Genomic DNA, 21,165 nt, shown 5'->3' with positions numbered 1-21,165 from the left:
ATCTAACTTTGTTGCTATCCTTAAATGGATAACCATGGCAACTTGGTGAAGTAAAAGAAGTCAACTTTAGAAGCCTAGATTTTATGCTTATTCTTTGAGTGATTTTGGGTAAATCATTTCATCCGTGTGAGTTGAAGTTTTCTATTCAATAAAATGAAGATAATTCCTGTGTTACAGAGTTGTTGACAGGAAAGTACTTTGTAAAATTTAAAAGTACGATCTAAATGTGAATCTTTTTTGGGGGAATGGTTCAAGTCAAGCCATTCACTTCTAACCACTGTCTGCTGCTAACCAGATAGGATCTTCCTTTTTAAATAATTTCCTCAGTACAATGCAGAGAGTGGGGGAAAGAAGAAAAAAACATTGGCTCTCTGAGAGTCAATATAGGCGGAGGGATGGGGAATAGTTCCAGCTTTAGGTTCCTATCTGTAATAACAAGCCAACTCCAATTTACTTTTCAGTCCTGATATATCAACTTTTCTTCTTCTAGGTAGTGTTAAAAAGGTCTTATCAAAAGCAAAACATTACAAAAATTGAATCCAAAATTTGATCTCTCCCCTTCTTCAGAACAGGTAAGGAAATAGAAGGAATTTTTTAAAAATTAGTTTCTCTTTGGCCTTTAATTTGCATCATTATTACAAGATGAACTTTCACAACAACTCTTCTATATGCCCTTAGTTCCTCACATAGTGACCATCCTAGGTCATGCTTTCATCACTTCTCACCTGGACTATTGAGATAACATTTGATTTGATCTTCCCACTTCACTCCTTTTTCCATTTCAATTCATCCTCTACTCAACTGCCAAAATGATTTCAATTAAATTTTGATCTGATCATGAAATCCCCAAACCCCACTTAACAGACTCCAATTGTTTCTTAGAAAGATCTTTAATATTTAAAGTTCTTCTGAAAGTAGTACCTGCCTTTCTGGTGAGCTTACACTTTCCTCCTTTCCATACAATCTTACAATCCAGAAGCATTGATATACTTGCTCTTTCTTATATAAATATATCTTTCTACAAGCTCCCTGCCTTTTCACTATTTGTGCTCCATATGTGGTATGCTCTTTCTCCAGCCCTATAGGTCTTTAATAAATAGTTGTTAATTAATTTGGGACAGCCAGGTGGTGTAGTTAGTTTATTGGGTACCAAGCTTGAAATAAGAAAGACATGAATTAAAATATGGTCTTAGATACTTACTATCTTTGTGACCTTGGATGAGTCATTTAAAACTGGTTGCCTCAGTTTTCTCAATTGTAAAATGAACCGGAAAAGGAATGACAAACTACTATAGTATCTTTGCTACGAAAACCCCAAATGGGGTCATAAAATGAAAATGACTGAATGACAAGAACTAGATTTACTAATGATTTCCCATTTGAGATTTGGAAGATTTGGGGATGTGTGAGTAAAGAAAAAAAAAGTAAATAAGTATTATATATTATAGCAAATATTAGTGTCCTGACCCTTCTGTCTTCTGCTGATAGCACATCACTCAAGGAAAGGCTATGAGGGACCATGCTGGTCCTCTTCCCTCTGTACCATTACAAAGCATCTTTTATCTAGTGATGCCAGCATAATCTCCCATATGGAATGAGGAAAAGCTCCAGTACAAAGAAGTACAACCTTTCCTTTGACTACAGATGATTATATTCTTCACCTCCCAGTTACTTTGAACTTCTGTAAAATTATCATCCAAATCCTACTCCATTCCTCACTCCTATATTCCTCAACTTTTCCTTCCTTTATGGTTTTTGTCCTAACTCTACTATTCCATTTGGAATGCCTATTCCATGGACAACAAACTTTCCTTTATTTTAAATCTTTTTATCTCCTACTTTTTCCATCTACTAGTTCTTTCTAAAAACTCATTTTCCCGGATGACAAAGCTTTCCTGGTCACACTTTCCCATAATAGATGTACTTTCACTTACTCTCTTTTGTTCACTGATTAACATGGGATAGTTGGAATATTTCTTGTTCCCCCATGATGCTTCCAGGTTCTCCCTTTCTTCCATCTCTTGATAACCTCTCTTTTTTTTGCAATTTATCTTATTCATATCTGCCATCCTATCAAAATTTTAGTAGTTGTTTAAGTCAACCAAGTTACTTTCTTTTCTTCAGTTATTTTGGCACCTGCATTATAATTTTTCTCTCCTCCCAAACCCTTACTTTTATTCTGGGAGATTTCATCATATATATTGATTCTTCCTCAAATCCACTAGCCATTCAGTTCCTCAGTGTACTCATCTCCCTTAAATTATCCTTTCACCCCACCTCAGGTATACTCTTGACCATGCCATAAACCATAAATATACCCCATCCTTGTACAAGAATTTTGAAATCCCCTTATGCAACCTAAATTATCTTTTACCACTTTCTTTGTGTTCTTTCATGTAACCCTATTATTTATTTGGGTGATAGTTTTCAGTCTCTTGACCCCTCAGTCCTCTCCCAGGCTATCTAATCTAGTTACCTTTTTTTTCCTTCCCATATCGATCCCTTGCTTAATCTTTTCAATTCTAAACTGTTCTCATTCAAATCCCTAGCATCCTCCAACCCCCTTTATCATATAACCAAATATGCCCATCCTTATCCAACATATAAATTATCAAGGCTTATTGATTTCAACTTTGCAATATCTTTTGGGGGTTTTTTTGTTTGCTTGTTTTTCAATCATCTGACATTTATTCTCCAACATATATTCTTTAATCCAGTGACACTGGCTTTCTGCCTATTCTAAAAACAAGATATTCTATTCTCTCTTTCTATTACCCCATCTCTAATGTTGTCCTTCTCTTCTCTGATTACTGACTTCTCTGTTTCTCTTTTTGTTCCAACTAAAATCTTAGGATCTACAGGAAGCATTCTAACACCTCTAAATTCCAATGGTTTTACTGTTAATTATTTCCTATTGATCCTGTCTACAACTTGCTTTGAATATATTTGTTTGCATATTTTCTTCTTCATGAGATTGTAATTATAATATAGAAATAGTTAAAAATCTGTTATTCTAAAGATTATTGCATTCCAGGTATTGTACTAATTACTGTTATTATAAATAAGAGCAAGCAGGATAATGCCTGTCTCCAAGGAGCTTACATTCTTTTTTTTTTCCCCTGAGGCTGTGGTTAAGTGACTTGCCCAGGGTCACAAAGCTAGGAGGAGTTAAGTGTCTGAGACCAGAGTTGAACTCTGGTCCTCCTGAATTCAAGGCTAGTGCTCTATCCACTGTGCCACCTAGCTGCCCCGAGCTTACATTCTAATATAGAAAAACAATACTTAGTTGAGAAGGAGGGAAGGGCAAGAAACATGGACTAAATATATTAAATTCTTATAGTTCCTAGTAAAATATTTTGGATCCTAGTTATAGAAAACCCTAGGTTTATCATGAACAATAAAATGGGAGCTCATCAGAGAAGTCCCTCCCCCCAAAAAAAACTCACTTCCATTTCTATTGCTTCCTTTGCAACCATTGAGAATAGTAGTGGTTTCTCTCTCAAAGACAATTTGTTGAATTCATGTATTTTATTCTCTGTTGTGGTTGAGACTCACTCATTGTGCTCTGAGTTTCTAGGATTCCCTGAAAGAAATCTCTAATCTCAATCAGCATGTCCTGAAATCTTCCCAGTTTTTTTCCCTTTCTTATTCTTTCTGATCTTCCAAAACCTGTATTTCCTCTCAGATGTTCCAGTTCTTTTAAAAAAAATCTGTATGGCAATTAAGGTTAAGTGATTTGCCCAGGGTCACAAAGCTAATAAGTGTCTGAGGCTGGATTTGAACTTAAATCCTCTTGACTTTAAGGGCTGTGCTCTATCCCCTTTGTCATCTGCTGCCTCCAAAGCTCCATGTTTAAAAAACAAAACAAAACAAAAAAAACCCAAAACTATCTTCCCTGATCTCATCCTCTTTCATCACTTATATGCCAGACTAACTAACGTATTTAAATTATTCTACTTGTTTATGTCTCTTATCAAACCAAAGTGATTAAAAGGAGTTTTCTCTTTTTTGTATGAACATTGAGTGAGTACTCTTTAGAAAACTCATTATTTCTTATTCTTTGTCTTTCTCCACTAAGTAAGCAAAAATAGAATAATACATAGTTCTTGATTTTACCTTATACCTAGAGAACATGAAAGGTAAGATGAGTCTGTGAAGTCCTTTGAAATCCTTGGAGGAAAACTTAAAAATCTAAAGTAACCTATCTATTGCCTCACTTCTATTTATATGATGAGTATAATAGTGGGGTAATCTAAGTGAGACATTTTGAGATATGGTGTTTCTCTGAAATCATATTGATTTTGATTATATTCATGTTTATACTTAGACATTGAAATAAATAAAAAAACACACAAGGGATTTCCTTTCTAGCATTATGCCCTCTATTTCTTTGTCTATTCCCAACTATTTCAGGAAGCTTTACAAATATATCTAGAAAAAAAGATGCATTCTTTAAAGGTAGGAAGGATGCTGTAGTGAAAAGATCATTTGGACTGCAACCTGGGTACAAATCATGTTTCTGACCTGTATTGGCTATGTGATCATGGACAAATCATTTTACCCTAAGCCTTAGATTCCTCATCTGAAAAAATGGTGACAATCATAATTGTACTGACTCCCCTAGCCAATTAGGGGTAAAGAGTTTTACAAATCTTAAGGTATTATAAAAACATGAAACATTAGGATGAAAGTTTCCCATAACCTTTGAGCTCAGATGAAGAAGAGAACGATGTTCATTGGTAATAGAGAGGCAGTGGAAAGTTGAGGCAACTGTATAAGCAACAAAGAATATTGTCATTTATATTGTTTCATTCGATAAGCAAGGCATATAAGGACAATTTATTCATTATTTTAAATCAGAAATTATATAGATAGCTTGTCAAAAGTAAAGATTTATAAAATGGATAATAAAACCACTTTAGGATATATCTGTCAATGGATTTGTTTTTCTTCTTCCCCCATTCTCCAAAGTGAAGGTGAAGGAGGAATAGGAAGAGCTTTGGATATAATGGATGTATGATTTACATGAGAGATAAAATGATTTGTTTAGTGGAGGATAATATTCAATCATAGTTTTAAAAAAAGGATTGAGCTTTCAGGGACAGATCTATCTGCTGTGCTTTTCTTGATGTGTCTGAAGCTTCCATAGGAAATATATTCAGTTATATTCAGGAAAGAAAAGGCATGAAAAAGTTTAGTAATTTCCTACCCCATATTTGGTTCAATAATTCTCATGAGGTAAATTAGCAAATAATTTCATAGGAAAGAAAAATTCTCCTTGAGGGACCTTTATTCCTAATTTGAAGAGGCTCATTTCAAGAGACATTCAGTCGCAGGGACATAAGTGGGAATTCCAGCACCTAAGACAAATTCATTTGAGGGAGGAGGAAACGGGTATAATATCTCCAATGGACCACTTCTGAGCACAACTGAAATAGACTAGAGAATAGGAAAGGTTGGAGTCCTAGGTTGAGGAACTAAGAGGTCAATGTATTCATAGGAGGAGGCAGGATTTAGGTTAGAGAATACAAATGAAACATGTACTGGGCTTTTTGGCGGGGGTGGGGAAAACTGACCTTGAGAAGTAGGGATGACAGTGATAAGGATCGTGACATGATTTAGTAAACTTTAAAGGAGGTGACTAGCTGCTGAGTGATGATGGCAAAGGGAAGTTTGGGAAATCATCAGGATGGAGCAAAGACTGAAAACTCCCTTCTTGTCCCTGGGGCATAAATAAAACAGCCAAACTTAGAATGATACTAGGTTTTAGTGAGTCTGAAAAAAAGTAGAAGGGTATTTGAGAGTAAGGGTTCTAGAATAGAAAGGAGTTATTAACATCAGAGAACAAAGGAAGATAGAGGCTGGGCAAGGCTAGTACTGAGTTGGAAAGGGAAGAAAGTTTAGGGAGAGGTAGAAAGAAAAAACAATGTCCAAGATCCAAAAAAGAATATATTATTAGAACTGTAGTCTTTGGGAGAACTCACACAGGGAAAGCACCCATAAGGTGGTCAGAAAAAGCAGTACTTGGACACTCTCAAGGTCTCTCTTAAGAACTTTAGAATTGATTACATGACATGAGAGACAGTGGCACAGGACTGCCTAGCTTGGCATGTCCTCATCAGAAGTTCTGTACTTTTTAAGTAAAGCAGAACTGAATTATCTCGAAAGGAACATGAGATATACCTAGTAAGACAATCCACCCAAATGCTCATAGGGATTCTTTATTCATGACCTGCGACAGAGCACTCTGAGCTCATATTGGTCTGATCAGCCATAGCCAGACACAGTAATTTGACTCTAAAATAATGGTATCATTTGGTCCTGTTTGAGAATGAAGGACAGCAACCAGAATCCCTTGGCCTCCATTGCTGATGACACCATTTTTTCACACTCTCACAAGACTACTTTCCTCCTTACCTCACCAGGCCTAGGTGAAAAATAGAAATGAAATGCCAGTATAGGAAAAGCAGTTGGGGGGAGTAACAGCTCCTCATTTTTTTTTTTTTTCACTTCTCACACTAGTGACTTCTTTCGCATTTCTTAACCTTTCTTCTCCTTCAACTCCTTTGAGACCATAGGTAGAAGACCTCAAGGCATACGTACCATGTTCTGTAGATGGCAGGAAAGAAGAAATGACACTTCCCCAGATATTGGCATCTAGTATTGTCTTATTGCTTTATCCTAGTTTTGTCTTTGCTATTTTTTTTCTTTTCCAAATGACTTTAAACAGTAAGAAATTTGGGGGCAGCTAGGTGGCGCAATGGATAGAGCACCAGCTTTGAATTTAGGAGGACCCAAATTCAAATCTGGTCTCAGATACTTAACACTTTCTAGCTGTGTGACCCTGGGCAAATCACTTAACCTCAGCCAGGAAAAAAAAAAAAAAAACAGTAAGAAATTTTCATTTTTATTTGACTTTATTTAATAATGAGAATTTAAGGATAAATTAGTCAATTTAATAATACTAGGCACAATAGTGATGAGTCTATCAAAAGTGAAAATTTTCTTTGATGGAAGATAGTTAAATTTCATCTTTGATAAGTTGGTCATTCTTGGAACAGTTCAGTTTAGATTTATAATTGCCAAGTTTTTATTAAAAAGTAGAGAAAAAGACCAGAGGAATAAGGCAAGAATTATTTAGCTAGAGGAAAGGAACTGAGACATTCCCATATATAACACCAGAATGGTAATGTTGAGACACTGTCCAATCTGCTTCATTGAACAATTAGGCAATAACTCATTCAGAATTGATATGGTTTCTAGCCAGGCTAAATCCTGGAGTTCAACAATTTAACAAAAATAGTCAGTCCCATGGCTGTCTTTGGCTTCTTGACACCTGTGGTTAGGCATCCTAACAGAACATCTCATTGAACCTCAGAAGGTGCCTGAAAATGTTAACAGAAATACTGTCATGAATAAATAAATACCTAGCAAATGAATAAAGACCTCTCTTACCTGGAAGAAAGTAAAGGTTAAGTCAAGCATGTCAGTGAGAAATTGAAAAGGCAGGCTTTTATTAAGATCAATTTTATTTTAGAACTGGGCTATTGCTTTCTGAAATTAAAATGTTAAAAATCCACAAACTATTAAAATAAAGATAAGGTTACCTTGAAAAAAATCACCTATATACATGGTTAATGTGGGGTGTGTGTGTGTGTGTGTGTGTGTGTGCATGCAGATGGAAAAGGAATGAGTTTACACAAATGTGCAGAGCATAGCATAGCATAACTATATAACACATAACTTCTCTTCCATTCAGTTTCTTCATCGGCAAAATTAGAGGATTGTACTAGATGATCTTCTAAGTCTCTCCCTCTAAAATTCTAGATCTTGTGAATATGCATGCTTATGTGCAATATGATTTAATTTTTCTAGATTGTCTAGACATGAAATTAAATTCATTAAAACATAAAAATCCTGCTGTGTGCAAAGTATCTTTACCTTTCATAGAATTCTTTGTTACATAGGGCAGAATTTCAAATTTCTGGTCCATATGGAATACTATTTGAACTGGAAAAGGTTACTTCTAAGAAGTTTTCCCATTCATGAACCTAGAAATATTCTCAAGGTATAAATAAAGTCCACAATTAATTAAATTAATTAATTAATAGCTTGTTTAGCTATCTGCTGGTATCAGAATCTGGGTTTTTTTTTTTTTTTTGGTGACTATTGTGGGTAAAGATGGAAGAAAGAGTAACACAATTGTGACAATTCAAAAACTGAACTTACACAAGATAAAACATTTTATAATAGAATATAAAACCTTGAATATCTATTCCATACTACTTCTTTAAAAATATATATGTATATAATAAATTCTACATGTTACTTTCAATAAAGACCAATTTGTACTTCTTTCTGAACTACATGTTGTTTTCTTCTGTGTATTTTTAAAATATTGCTTCCATTCTTCTTTGTATCATTATTATTATCCTTCCATTCATTAAAAATGAAGAAAGATAAAGGAAAAAAATTTTTTGTAACAAACAAGCAGTATAAAAAACTCCCAATACATACAGACCATAACTAAGAATGTATACTTCTCTCTGTTCTATGTGATGGACACATCTCTGTTAGGAGATGTATAACTTGTTTCAGCATAGATTATCTGGAGAGATGATTGACCATTGCATTTATAAGAGTTCTTGATTATTTCGAAACTGTCTTTACTTTGTTGCTTTCATATTTAAATTGTTCTCCTAATTCTTTTCACTTCCCTATGTATCATACAACTCTATCTAGGATTTTCTGAAATTGTCTCTTTCACAATTTTATATGGTACAATAATATCCAATCACATAACATAACATGTTTAGACATTCCCCAAATGTTTGAGGCAAAATAACATCCCTTTAGATGCTTATTCTTTTCCTCTTTGTATACCTCTTTCAGGATCAGGAAGTTTGTTTTGTTTGTGATTGTTTCCTTTTCAGTGTAATAGTCATTAGCATTGCTTCCCTTTCTCCCCATGCTCAGCTTGTTTCCTTTGATTGTTTGAGACATTTTATTTTACTGAACTATTTTTATGTGTATTTGGCAAGGTAGAAGTCAACTTTCCTTTTCCATTTCAGATAAGAGTAAATTTAGTTTGATATGAATTTCATTCATCCTTTCCTTTATATTTTATACTTTTCTACAATAATCATAAACAATTAGACCCATCCCATTCTCCTACTTTTCTACACTAATGTATTCTTCTTTTTACTTTCCCCTTTCTTTCCTATTTTCACTTCCTCAGATTTCCATTCCAGGATCTCTGTTTATATGCCTGCATGCATGCACACACACACGCATATACACATGCACACACAAAACTTCCACTTGTTTCTTCTCCCCTTTTTAGAATACTAGAACTATATTGCCATACAGTTCCCTGTAATTGCTCAAGTAAATTTAGCTTTCTCTGAACTTTGCATTTCAAAATTCCTATTTGGCTCTAATCTTTTCATTAGAAATGGTTGAAAGTCCTTTTTTAATTTGAGGTTTATATTTTGACTATACGGTTATATTTTTTGTTTTGAAATCTGTACATTTTTATTCTTTTAGAATATTTTATTCAAGGTCTTCTTTGATCTTTAATAGAAGCTAGAAAGTTGTATAGTTTCTTTGAACTCATTTTATGAATGGTAATTTTTTTTTCTTTTTGTGAAGTCTGGATTTTGAATTATAATTTGCTCTCTGGTTGTAATAGATGTGTCAATTTTCAGTTACAAGTTCACTTCAAATTTCTTGACATATATTGTCTAGTCTGTTTTGAAAACTTGCTTTCTTAAGGTGCTCCAAATTACTATTGATCATAGAAATGCAAATCAAAACAACTCTGAGATATCACTACACACCTATCAGATTGGCTAAGATGACATGAAAAGATAATGATGAATATTGGAGGGGATGTGGGAAAATTGGGGCTCTGATATGTTGTTGGTGGAGTTGTGAATGAATCCAACCATTCTGGACAGCAATTTGGAACCATGGCCCAAAAGTTATCAAACGGTGCATACCCTTTGACCCAGCAGTGTTTCTATTGGAATTATATCCCAAAGAGATATTAAAATAAGGAAAGGGGCCCACATGTGCAAAAATGTTTGGCATATATTGGACTGCCTTCCCGGTTGAGGAGGGGATGGGAGGAAGAAAGGGAAAATTTGTGGCAGGGGGTTATGCAGAGATCAATATTGGAAAAATTACCCATGCATATCTTTGTGAACTAAAAGCTTTAAAAATCTGCTTTCTTCAACTGTTGAACTAGATGTCCTCCAATGCCCACTTTAACTTGAAACCTATTACCCTTTAAAACAGTAATTATGTTCCTTGAGTAGAAAGAGAATATAGATTCTTTTGTCTTCAAAGTCATAGTTTCCAACATAGTATCTGGCAAACTTTGTATTTTACAAGTATTACAAAGTATTTTGTAAACTTTGAAATATTTTATAACTATCTGCTATTATTATTTTCCACCGAAACTGGATCATCTTGATTTTTGAGATGTTATGCCCTTTGGCCAATCTAAGACCAGATCACAGACCTTAAATAAGTAACCTATAGGCCACATAGAACCCACAATATTCCCTAGTGTGGCTAGAACCAGATTAAAATGCAAACACATAAAAACACCATAAATTACAGGTATTAATGTTTGATGGTTTTTTTTAAGTCAATATATGCTTCAAGAGATATTTATTTCAGTTTAGTAATTCCAATTTCTTTTTGAGTTTGCCATCACTAAACTAGTGAACCTACCAACTAAAGTTTCCAACAGGTATTGAAATGATCTATTACCCACTTTTTATCTATCAACACTGGAACACCAGAGTCAATGTTAAATCACGCATACATGAATGATATCCTTTCTGGATAAACTATGGAATCTTACATCTGTCTGTGCTCTTTACCTCCTTCTCTCTCCACGCCTCATCAAATTCATATATAAATTTTAAAGAAATAGGATGAAGCCAGGAAATCCTGAGACAATACATGGTGCAGAGAAGGATGCATATCAGGAAACATATAACTGAATATGTTTCTGTTGAAATTTGGATGTGAAAAATGATTTTGGAGTTACTTGCTATTTTATTTCATTTTCACATTTTAACTCATGGTCCTCTAACAGGGAACCTGGGAATTTCTGTAAAGTAGAATAAAACCGGATCTTAATATTTTAGTATTATTTCTCCCCCATTATATTTTATACATAATTATATATATATATATACTCAGTGTCTTCTCTTGAGAATAGGGATTGTTTCATTTTTTGTATTCATATTACCAGGATTTAGCATAGTTCTTGACATTGCGGATTGGTTGGCTGGCAAAGTAGATTTATCAGAGATTGCTAAAGTATCTGGCCAGAATATTAAATTTCCTATGATATTCATTTTCTGGTAAAGCTAAACAAATCTCATTCTTTTTGAAATTTTACAGAAATGGCTTGTTCTCTAATTGATAATAGCAAATGATGTCTTCTAATCTTTAGGGTGGCGTTGAATTGAAATGACAAATTGTACTCATTTCACTAGAGTTTGAGACACTTAACCAACTGTATGTTTATTTTTTAACTTTCTGAGATTTTTTCCTCATTTCATATAGTAAATTTCTCATGCATGGTTGAATTGAATAAAAGAATTTCTTGAAGTAGGAGAGAGAATCTTCTGAGCCTCATTATTGATTGGGTACAAATCGGATAATTGGACTTTAGAAGAAAATGAAGGTTTTGAAAGTATGCAGTTTTCCAGATTGGAAGGTACTTCATATTTCAAACATGGTTTTTATTGCAAGGAGAGAAAGCCACTCTCTTTCTGGAGATCAAAAGTTCTTCAAAATGCTTATAGTTTATGAATCAGATGACTCTATATCTTTATGAGGATGCAAAGAAATGAATTAAACACTTATCAAGAATCAACTATGTGCCAATCACTGTGACAAAGATTCATATCCATGGATCAATCAATCAATAAGGTTTTATTAGGTGATTACTATGTGATACATAGTGTGTGTGCTAAGTTCTAGAGAAACAAATAGAGGCAAAAAAAACCCAGTCAAGAAGCTTACAGTCTAAGAGGGGAGCCAACATGCAAACTAACATATACAAAATAGAATATATATATATAGGATAAACAACAATCAATTCATCAAAGAAATGTTTCAGAATGAAGAGAAATTGGAGAAGGGTTTTTGTAGAAGGCTGGCTTTTAGATGGGCACAAAGGAATTCAGGAAGTCAGTAAGGATCACATCTCATAAAAATGAAGAATGAAGTCTTTCTATAAGCATTCTTCAGATTATTTTTCATCAGAGAAAGATTTTTGCTTTTCAGATACAGAAAATATAGCTTTTCAGAATTGTCTTATAGAAATATTAAGAAAAGATCAGATTAATTGTAACTGGCTAGAAACAGCAATAAAGAACCATCATTTATGACCATCTGAAGCATCTATGATGATGTATCAGAAGCACCATTTGAACTTGGGTCTTCCTAAATTCAAGTCTGTCTAGAAATCTTTTGTAATAGGCAAATGTAATTTTGGGGTATGATTTACCCCAAGCTTTTGAAGACTCAAAAAAATACTAAATGAGAAGTATGGGAAATAGTTTATTACTTATTAATATTGTTTAAGCCTAGCTTTATGTAACTAGGAAGGTGTTTAATCCAATAGAAGTTAGGTTGACTGCAAAGACCTCCAGGGAAGAAATGCTTAGATCTCATCCAGGTCTTGTTTTGAATCCAGCTCAAGCTTACATTTTGAAGAACCTAAATTAGATTGAATATTTATTTATACTTATCTACTGATAAATACTAAAATTGTCTTTGTCAATCAGGCAAATGCCATTACATTTTTAAATTAGTTTTGAATATTCATTGCTTTATGAATCATATTGGGAGAAAAAAAAAACAGAGAAAAGGGGGAAAACCATGAATACCTTTAGGTTTTGTCTGAACTCTATACAATAACTTTCCCTCTGCCACATGACCCAATAAAATTCTTTCCAAAACTTTTTCAAATTTTGGGGTTTGTTCTTTGCAAAAGAGGAAACATACCCATTCTGCCAGTGAATAAAACTTGACTTTATTGAGATTATTTGCTTGTGAGAGAAGTGATTGAGGACTCTCAATCCTAAAAGAGCATTAGTTAAGCCAGTTTCACTTTGGTGACTTTAATTAAAGTTTCAGGCTTTCTGTCATTCCAGCTGTAGTCTATCCTAAGCTTCTGAAAGTAGTTGTTGAATTCTTCAAAGCTACATTTCTGCATATTCTGATTACTGACAAGGTCATAGGGAGGACACATTTTTGAACATTCCAAGGAGATTATACTTGAACTTGCAAAAACTGAAGTGCAATTGATAAAGGCTTAACTGCATTAATATTAAGAATTAGAAGCCATAGAAGCCTGTTAAGGTAAGCAAGGCTCTAGGTACTGAAAGTTAATTTTTTTTCCGCATGACTTCTTTTCCTTGGAACAGCACCAAATCTTCTTATGGAGATTAAAAAAGCCATAAAGAAAAAAGTTAAAAATCACAGAGCTCCCAAATCACACTTTCATGGAATATATGTTACATTGCATCTGGTAGGAGAAGAAATTTTTAGTCAGAAACTTTCCCTAATTTGCTGTGTATAATGGAATTTTTGAAAAGGATTTCTCTAATCATCTTCATCTAATATCTCCTGATAATTGACCTTAAGAGGATCAAAAATGCTGGAAGGTTCTACCAATAAGGGACAGGGATGAATTCTTATTTTATTGTGGAGAAATCTGCCTAGTTCAGTTTGAAGAGAGTTATTACCAGATAGATGGATAGCTACTAGGTAACAAATAATTTTTGGACCCCCAATACAGGAAAATTCCTTACTAAGATATAGAAACATCAGAATTATATATATATACACACACATATATGTACATATGCATATATATATTATATATATTATGTATATACACATATATATATATAGATAGATAGATAGATAGAGATATATAGATATATTATAGAATAGATATATTCTAGCCATTAGGCTCCATTGAATCCATTCCTTCATTTTATGGTTGAAGAAACTGAAGTACAGAAAAGCTAAATAATTTGTGTAGGGTTATGCAGTTAATTAGCATCTGAGGTAGAATACAAATCAGGAATTCTTGATTGCAAGTCTAGTGTTCTAATCATTGTACCATCACTGCAGGCTACAGTGGGCCTTTGCAAAAAGAGTTATTTCCTGCTCTTGTTGAATCAGTCTTTGATGAGCTTTAGCATAAACTACTGATCTGAAAGCAACATTATTCTGAGTTCCATTCATGGTTCTAGCATTAACCTTGTAAGGTGCTTAACTTTCTCTGTTCTTTATTATCTTAATGTATTTATTAATATCACACCAAATTTTCATAAAATGGATATTCTAAAATGTAATTACATAAAGGTCTTTGGACTTTAGGATGTCTTAAAATAATGATCAATTTCTCTTTCATGATAAAAAATAATAACAAGAAGCAGTGATTGCAGATATATTAATTTTAAGACCATTTTAGTCATTTAATACATTTATAAGGGTAATTTTGAATGCATAAATGTCTAGAACATTGATTTTCGATCATTGAGTTATCTTTGACTCTTTGTGACATGCAGACTATTCTGCTCTGGAAAAGATACTGGAGTGATTTTCATTTCCTTCTCTAGTGGATTAAGGCAAACTGTGATTAAATTACTTGCCTAAGGCTACACAGCTAGTAAATAAATACTGAGGCTGAATTGGAATTCAGATCTTCCTGACTCTGGGCCCAGCACTCTATTCACTGAGCCACCTAAGCATCTGGCATACATACTATGTACATAATAAATCATTATTGAATCGAGAATATCAGGCAACTAGAAGTGCTCAGTTGAACCAAAGTGGATTTCTTTTTTTTAACTAAGTACTTTAAAATCCTATCTCAGCACTTTTAAAAAGTAGCTTATTTGGAAAATGGTTGGGTAAATTATGGTATATGAATATTATGGAATATTATTGTTCTGTAAGAAATGACCAGCAGGAGGAATACAGAGAGGCTTGGAGAGACTTACATCAACTGATGCTGAGTGAAATGAGCAGGACCAGGAGATCATTATGTACTTCAACAACAATACTGTATGAGAATGTATTCTGATGGAAGTGGATATCTTCAACATAGAGAAGATCTAATCCAGTTCCAATTGATCAATGATGGACAGAATCAGCTATACTCAGAGAAGGAACACTGGGAAATGAGTGTAAACTGTTTGCATGTTTTGTTTTTCTTCCCAGGTTATTTTTACCTTCTGAATTCAATTCTTCCTTTACAACGACAACAACAACACAATTCGGTTCTGCACATATATTGTATCTAGGATATACTATAACATATTTAATATGTATGGGAATGCCTGCCATCTAGGGGAGGGGGAGGAGGGAAGGGGAGGAAACTTCGGAATAGAAGGGAGTACAAGGGATAATGTTGTAAAAAAAATTACTGTCAAAAATGTTATAATTATAAAATTAATAAAAGTAGCTTATTTTCAAAATATATGCAAAGATATTTTTCAACATTCAACCTTGCAAAATCTTGTGTTCCAATTTTTCTCCCTCCCTTTTCCCCACCCCAAACCCTAGGCAGAAAGTAATCCAATATAAACTAAGCATGTGCAATTCTGCTACACATATTTTCACATTTATGATGTTGCACAAGAAAAATCAGATCAAAAAGGAAAAAAAAAGGAGAAAGAAAAAAAAGCAAACAAACAACAACAAAAAAAAGATGAAAGTACTACATTGAGACCCAAATTCAGTCTCTATAATCCTTTTTCTGGATGCAGATGACTCTCTCTGCATCACATGTCTATTGGAACTGGCCTGAATCACTTCATTGTTGAAAAGAGCTAAATCTATCACAGTTGATCATCACATAATCTTGTTGTCACTATGTACAATGTTCTCTTGGTCCCATTCTCTTCATCAGTTCATGTAAATCTGTCCAAGTCTTTCTGAAATCATCCTGCTGATAGTTTCTTATAGAACAATAATATTCCATTAATTTCACATTATGACTTATTCGACCATTCTTTGTATATCCATTCAGTTTCCAGCTCTTTGCCAACTTTAAAAAGGGCTGTTACATTTTCACACAAGTGGGTCCTTTTCCCTTTTTTATGATCTCTTTGGGATACAGACCCAGTAGAAGACTGCTGCATCAAAGGTTATGTACAGTTTGATGGCCTTTTAGGCACAGTTCTAAATTTCAGCAATTTTTTAAACTAAATAATACATCATTAGAACTCTTATTGTGAAAAATCTTATAGCCTGAATATAGGAAGAGATTTCATGGGACTATAGAACATGAAATGTGGAAATGTTCTTGAAAATGCCAACTTTGATCTCACCTCTATCTTGCCTGTTCTTGGAGAATTATAATAGAGATTATGTATTTTATGTTCTTTAATATCAATGCGATATAATCTATCCCCACTACTCTTCACATGATGACTGTGATCATACTATCCAGGGAGCATACAAGAATAAGAAGTTTTAAAGAACTTAAATTTGTTAGGAAATTTATACTTATTTGAACAGTAGCTATTACAGAGAGAGAAGAACATGAACAACTGTGTCTTTTTGTATCTGATTTATCTGGGGCACTAGAAAAATGTTGAACTATGAGAACTCTGACTCTCTCATCTATATACATATAAATTAGGAAAGCTCTTCATCTTGTGGTATAAACACCATTAGGAAAAACTTCAGATGCTCAAGGATAGTAGAAAAATAATTAAGCTTGCTTGGGAATAAATCCCCCTTTCCTAAATATTTCTTTTTCTTGTCTTCAAATTTACTTTCTTGTGTCTTGAAATTTCTATTTAATTTAAATTTGTTATAATTCTTATTTTAGTGTTAATTATTTCTAGAAATGTTTCCTTATGCTTTCCTCCTTCTCCATTTTTAACCTTTGTTTATAACAGACACATAATTGAGTAAAATAAGCCTGAAACAAAGTATACAATTTAAATAATATGCTATCCTTGTAATTATACCATTCTACCATGTGTAGGAAGTTTGTTTCATTATCTGTTTTCTTACATCATGACATATAATTTGTTATTCAGAGTCTAGCTTTTGCTTTCATTATTGTGTCTGTTTTATTCTGCTTATTTCACTTTGCATTAATTCATACAAATCATCCTATGTTTCTCTGAATTTTTCATATTTGCTATTTATTTTACAATTCCCAATTATAGTTGTTGATAATGTAAAATATTTGGGAATCTACCTGCCAAGGCAAAGTCAGGAATTATATGAACACAATTACAAAATATTTTCCAGATAAAGTCATATCTAATCAATTGGAAAAATATCAATGCTTATGAATAGACTGAACTAATATAATAAAAATGGCAGTGTTACCCAAATTAATCTACTTATTCAGAGCCATACCAATCAAGCCCCCCAAGAATTTATTTTACAGAGCTGGAAAAAATAATAACAAAGCTCATATGAAAGAAAAAAATGTAAGGAATTTCAAAGGATTTAATAGAAAAAATGCAAATGGAGGTGCCCTAGCTGTATCAGACCTAATTCTTTATTATAAAGCAGTGGTCATCAAAACATTTGGTACTAGCTAAGAAATAGAGTATTCAATTAGTGGAATAGATTAGGTTCATAAGACATAATAATCAATAACTACAGTAATCTAGTGTTTGACAAACCCAAAAACCCCAGCTTTTGGGATAAGAACTCAGAATTTGACAGAAACATCTGGGAAAATTGGAAATTAGTATGGCAGAAACTGGACATTGATCCACATTTAACATCATATACCAAGGTAAGGTTAAAATAGGTTCATGATTTAGACATAAAGAGTGATATTATAAGTAATAGAATAAAAGATAGTTTACCTCTCACATCTCTGGAGAGGGAAGGAATTTGTGGCCAAAGAACTGGAGTACATTATTAAACACAAAATAGATAAATTTGATTATAGTTAGTTAAAAAGTTTTTGTGCAAACAAAATCAATGTGGACAAGATTAGAAGGGAAATTTTTTTATATTCAAGAGTTCAGATAAAGGTCTCATTTCTAAAATATATAGAGAACTGATTCTAATTTATAAGAATTCAAACCATTCTCCAATTGATAAATAGTCAAAGGATATGAATAGACAATTTTCAGATGAAAAAATTGAAACCATTTGTAGTCATATGAAAAGGTGCTTTAAATCACTATTGATCAGAGGAAAATATTATATATATACATATATATATATATATATATATATATATATATATATATATATATATATATATACATATGTATATAATATAAATAAAAGGCATTAGTTTTTCTTTTTTTTGAGGCTGGGGTTAAGTGACTTGCCCAGGGTCACACAGCAAGGAAGTATTAAGTGTCTGAGACCTGATTTGAACTCGGGTCCTCCTGAATTCAAGGCTGGTGCTCTATCCACTGTGTCTCCTAGCTGCCCCTAAAAGGTATTAGTTAAAGCTAAGGAGGAAAGAAAGGATACAATTGGATTGAGAATAGAAGCATATCCTGTGACTGAAGAACTTGATTCTTCTGGTCAAATCAGAAGAAGATACACTCTTTTTAATCTGGAAATTATCAAAGATCTGAAAAAGGCTTGCACTCTTTATAGGTCTATATTGATAGTCTTATGTAAAGATGCTGTTAGAGAATTTGGCTTATGCAATTTTAACACTTAACAACTTGAGATCTATAGCAAAGACATGTTTAGAACCTAGACAAAGCTTTCTGTATTTGCTATAAAAAAGAAATCTGGAAAATGGAGGATATTGACTGATTTAAGAAAAGTAAATGAACAGATGGAAACTATGGGTACTTTTCAGCCTGGACTTCCATCTCCTACTCAGTTGCATAGGGAATGACCTTGTTGTGTTATAGACATTAAGGATTGGTTCTGTAATGTTCTCAGTTGGTTTTCTAGAGGTTTTGGAGCAGTCTTTGTTTCAGCAGGTTAATCACCACAAGAATAGCCAGATGTTAAAGTCCAAAAGTCTTTATTTTCTTCTTCACCTGGTGCTCAGCTAGCTTTTTCATGGCCTTAAGAGGGGACTTGATTTCAGTAGAGAAAATGCAGGAGGACAGGCCAGCCACCACCAGGCTGATGAAGATGAAATGAATCTTTCTCCTTGGCTCTGAGAGCTTGAGCTTCCCCCTCCAGTTCTCTGTCTTCTCTTAGTCTCCGACTCTGGCTGAGTCCATCCCAGCTTTTTATGCTCTACACTGAGTATAAACCAATCATTATATCACTAGGAAACCATTATTTGTTGTAAGATTAAATCAATCATACTACACTCACAGAACTATTAATCACCATGCTAAACTAGATAACCATTGTCTCATCAATTCCACTGAGTTAGCACTTTGTAAGAATCCTTGTTTCAAGTTCAGAATTCTGGCCCATAATGTTAGGTTCTTACTAAGTCGGTACTTAACAATTCTCTAGTTCCAGCCCTTTAAGGGGAGTTTTATCCCTTTGAACTTCTGGGGAGGAGCTTACATATTTAAGAGGAGCAAGTTCATTGGTTGAAGTATTTCTCCCACAAGCCCCTGAGTTGTTCCACACCCATTCTCTGGGAGGATAAAAGAAGAAGTTAGAGTCTGGAAAGTCAGTTCTGGATTGGGTTAAGGAGAACACATCCTGTGGATTTGCAAGTCCAGCAATCCCATACTTTTGGAGGGGAAGAGGAGGACAGAGAAAAAGATTCACAGAGAAAAGAAACCTCCTCCCAGAGAAGGATTACAACTGAGAGACAATCAGAACTTGACATATTGGCACCCAACGTGGGGCAAGGACTTTTTCTGAGCCCTTCAGAGGAGCTAGCCCGGACCTTCGCATAGTGGCTCCTGAACAGGGATCAACAAGATCTTGATTCCAGTGGAAAAGCCTCTGATCCAGATCACCACCATAACAGTTTTTATTCTATCCCTCTAAATAAGGAAAATATGAAAATATTTGCCTTTTCAGTGCTCAACATTAATTTAGCTGAGCCTTATAAAAGATTCAAATGGACAGTTTTGCCACAGGGTCTGAAAAATAGTCCTAACAAGTGTCAAATATATGTGGCATCCGCTTATCATCTCTTTTCTGTAAGAAAAGCATTTCCAAAAGTTATGCTACTACATTACATGGATGATATCTTGGGATGTGCACCTGAGGAGCATATGTTAGAAACATGTCTACAAAAGACCATAGAGACACTAAGGAACTACCAATTGTACATAGCTCCAGAAAAAATTCAAGGACATGCTCCTTTTCAAAATTTAGGATATGAAGTATATCCTAAGATGCTTGCAGTACAAAAGCTTTCTTTAAGAACAGAGAAGTTGAACATCTTAAATGACTTTCTGAAATTGATAGGAGATATCCAATGAATGCGTTCAGTGTTAGGCTTAACTACCTATCAATTGCAACCATTATATGTCATTTTAAGGAGGGACACCTGCTTTTGACTCACCACACCAGCTTACAAAAGAAGCTCAAGAGGCTTTGAGAGAGGTTGAACTGGTTTCATCCAATGTGGTTGAAAAAGTCACTCAAAAACCCTTGGAAATATCAGTTATTGCTACAAAAGAGGTATCCACAGCAGTCCTTCATCAAGGAGAAAGTGTGATAGAATGGGCAAACCTTCCAGCACAACCAGATCAAAGCCTTATTCCTTACCCAGTGCTTGGGGCTAGAATTTTATTAAAGGCCATTAAGCGAGTAGTGCAATCATCTGGGATAAGATCTGACAAGATGTGCACTTTTTACACCAATACAAGAATTAATGTATGCTGTGAAACCATCCCAGAGTGGCAAATTTTATTGGCCATAGCTCCAAATTTTACACATGGATATCGAGTAAAGATAACTCGGCTATTAAATAACTGGCCATGGATTTTTGAAGAGAATATTTCTCAGGTTCCTCTTAAATGACCAACTGTATTTACAAATGCATTCAAACATAGCATTTGTGCTGTATATTCTACTGATCTAGCTACTAAAAAGGTAGTCAGAACATCCTTTCAGTCCTATTAGCAGAATGAATTATATGCAATTATGCCAGCTCTTATTAACCAGAAGATGTAAATATAATATCTTATTGGACTTATTCAATAGGCATGGTAAAAAAAAAATTGCCTCTGCCCAAATAAA

Source organism: Sminthopsis crassicaudata, chromosome 2 (genome assembly GCF_048593235.1).
Source record: "Sminthopsis crassicaudata isolate SCR6 chromosome 2, ASM4859323v1, whole genome shotgun sequence".
Classification (NCBI taxonomy): domain Eukaryota; kingdom Metazoa; phylum Chordata; class Mammalia; order Dasyuromorphia; family Dasyuridae; genus Sminthopsis; species Sminthopsis crassicaudata.
Note: the sequence above shows the minus strand (reverse complement) of the source record.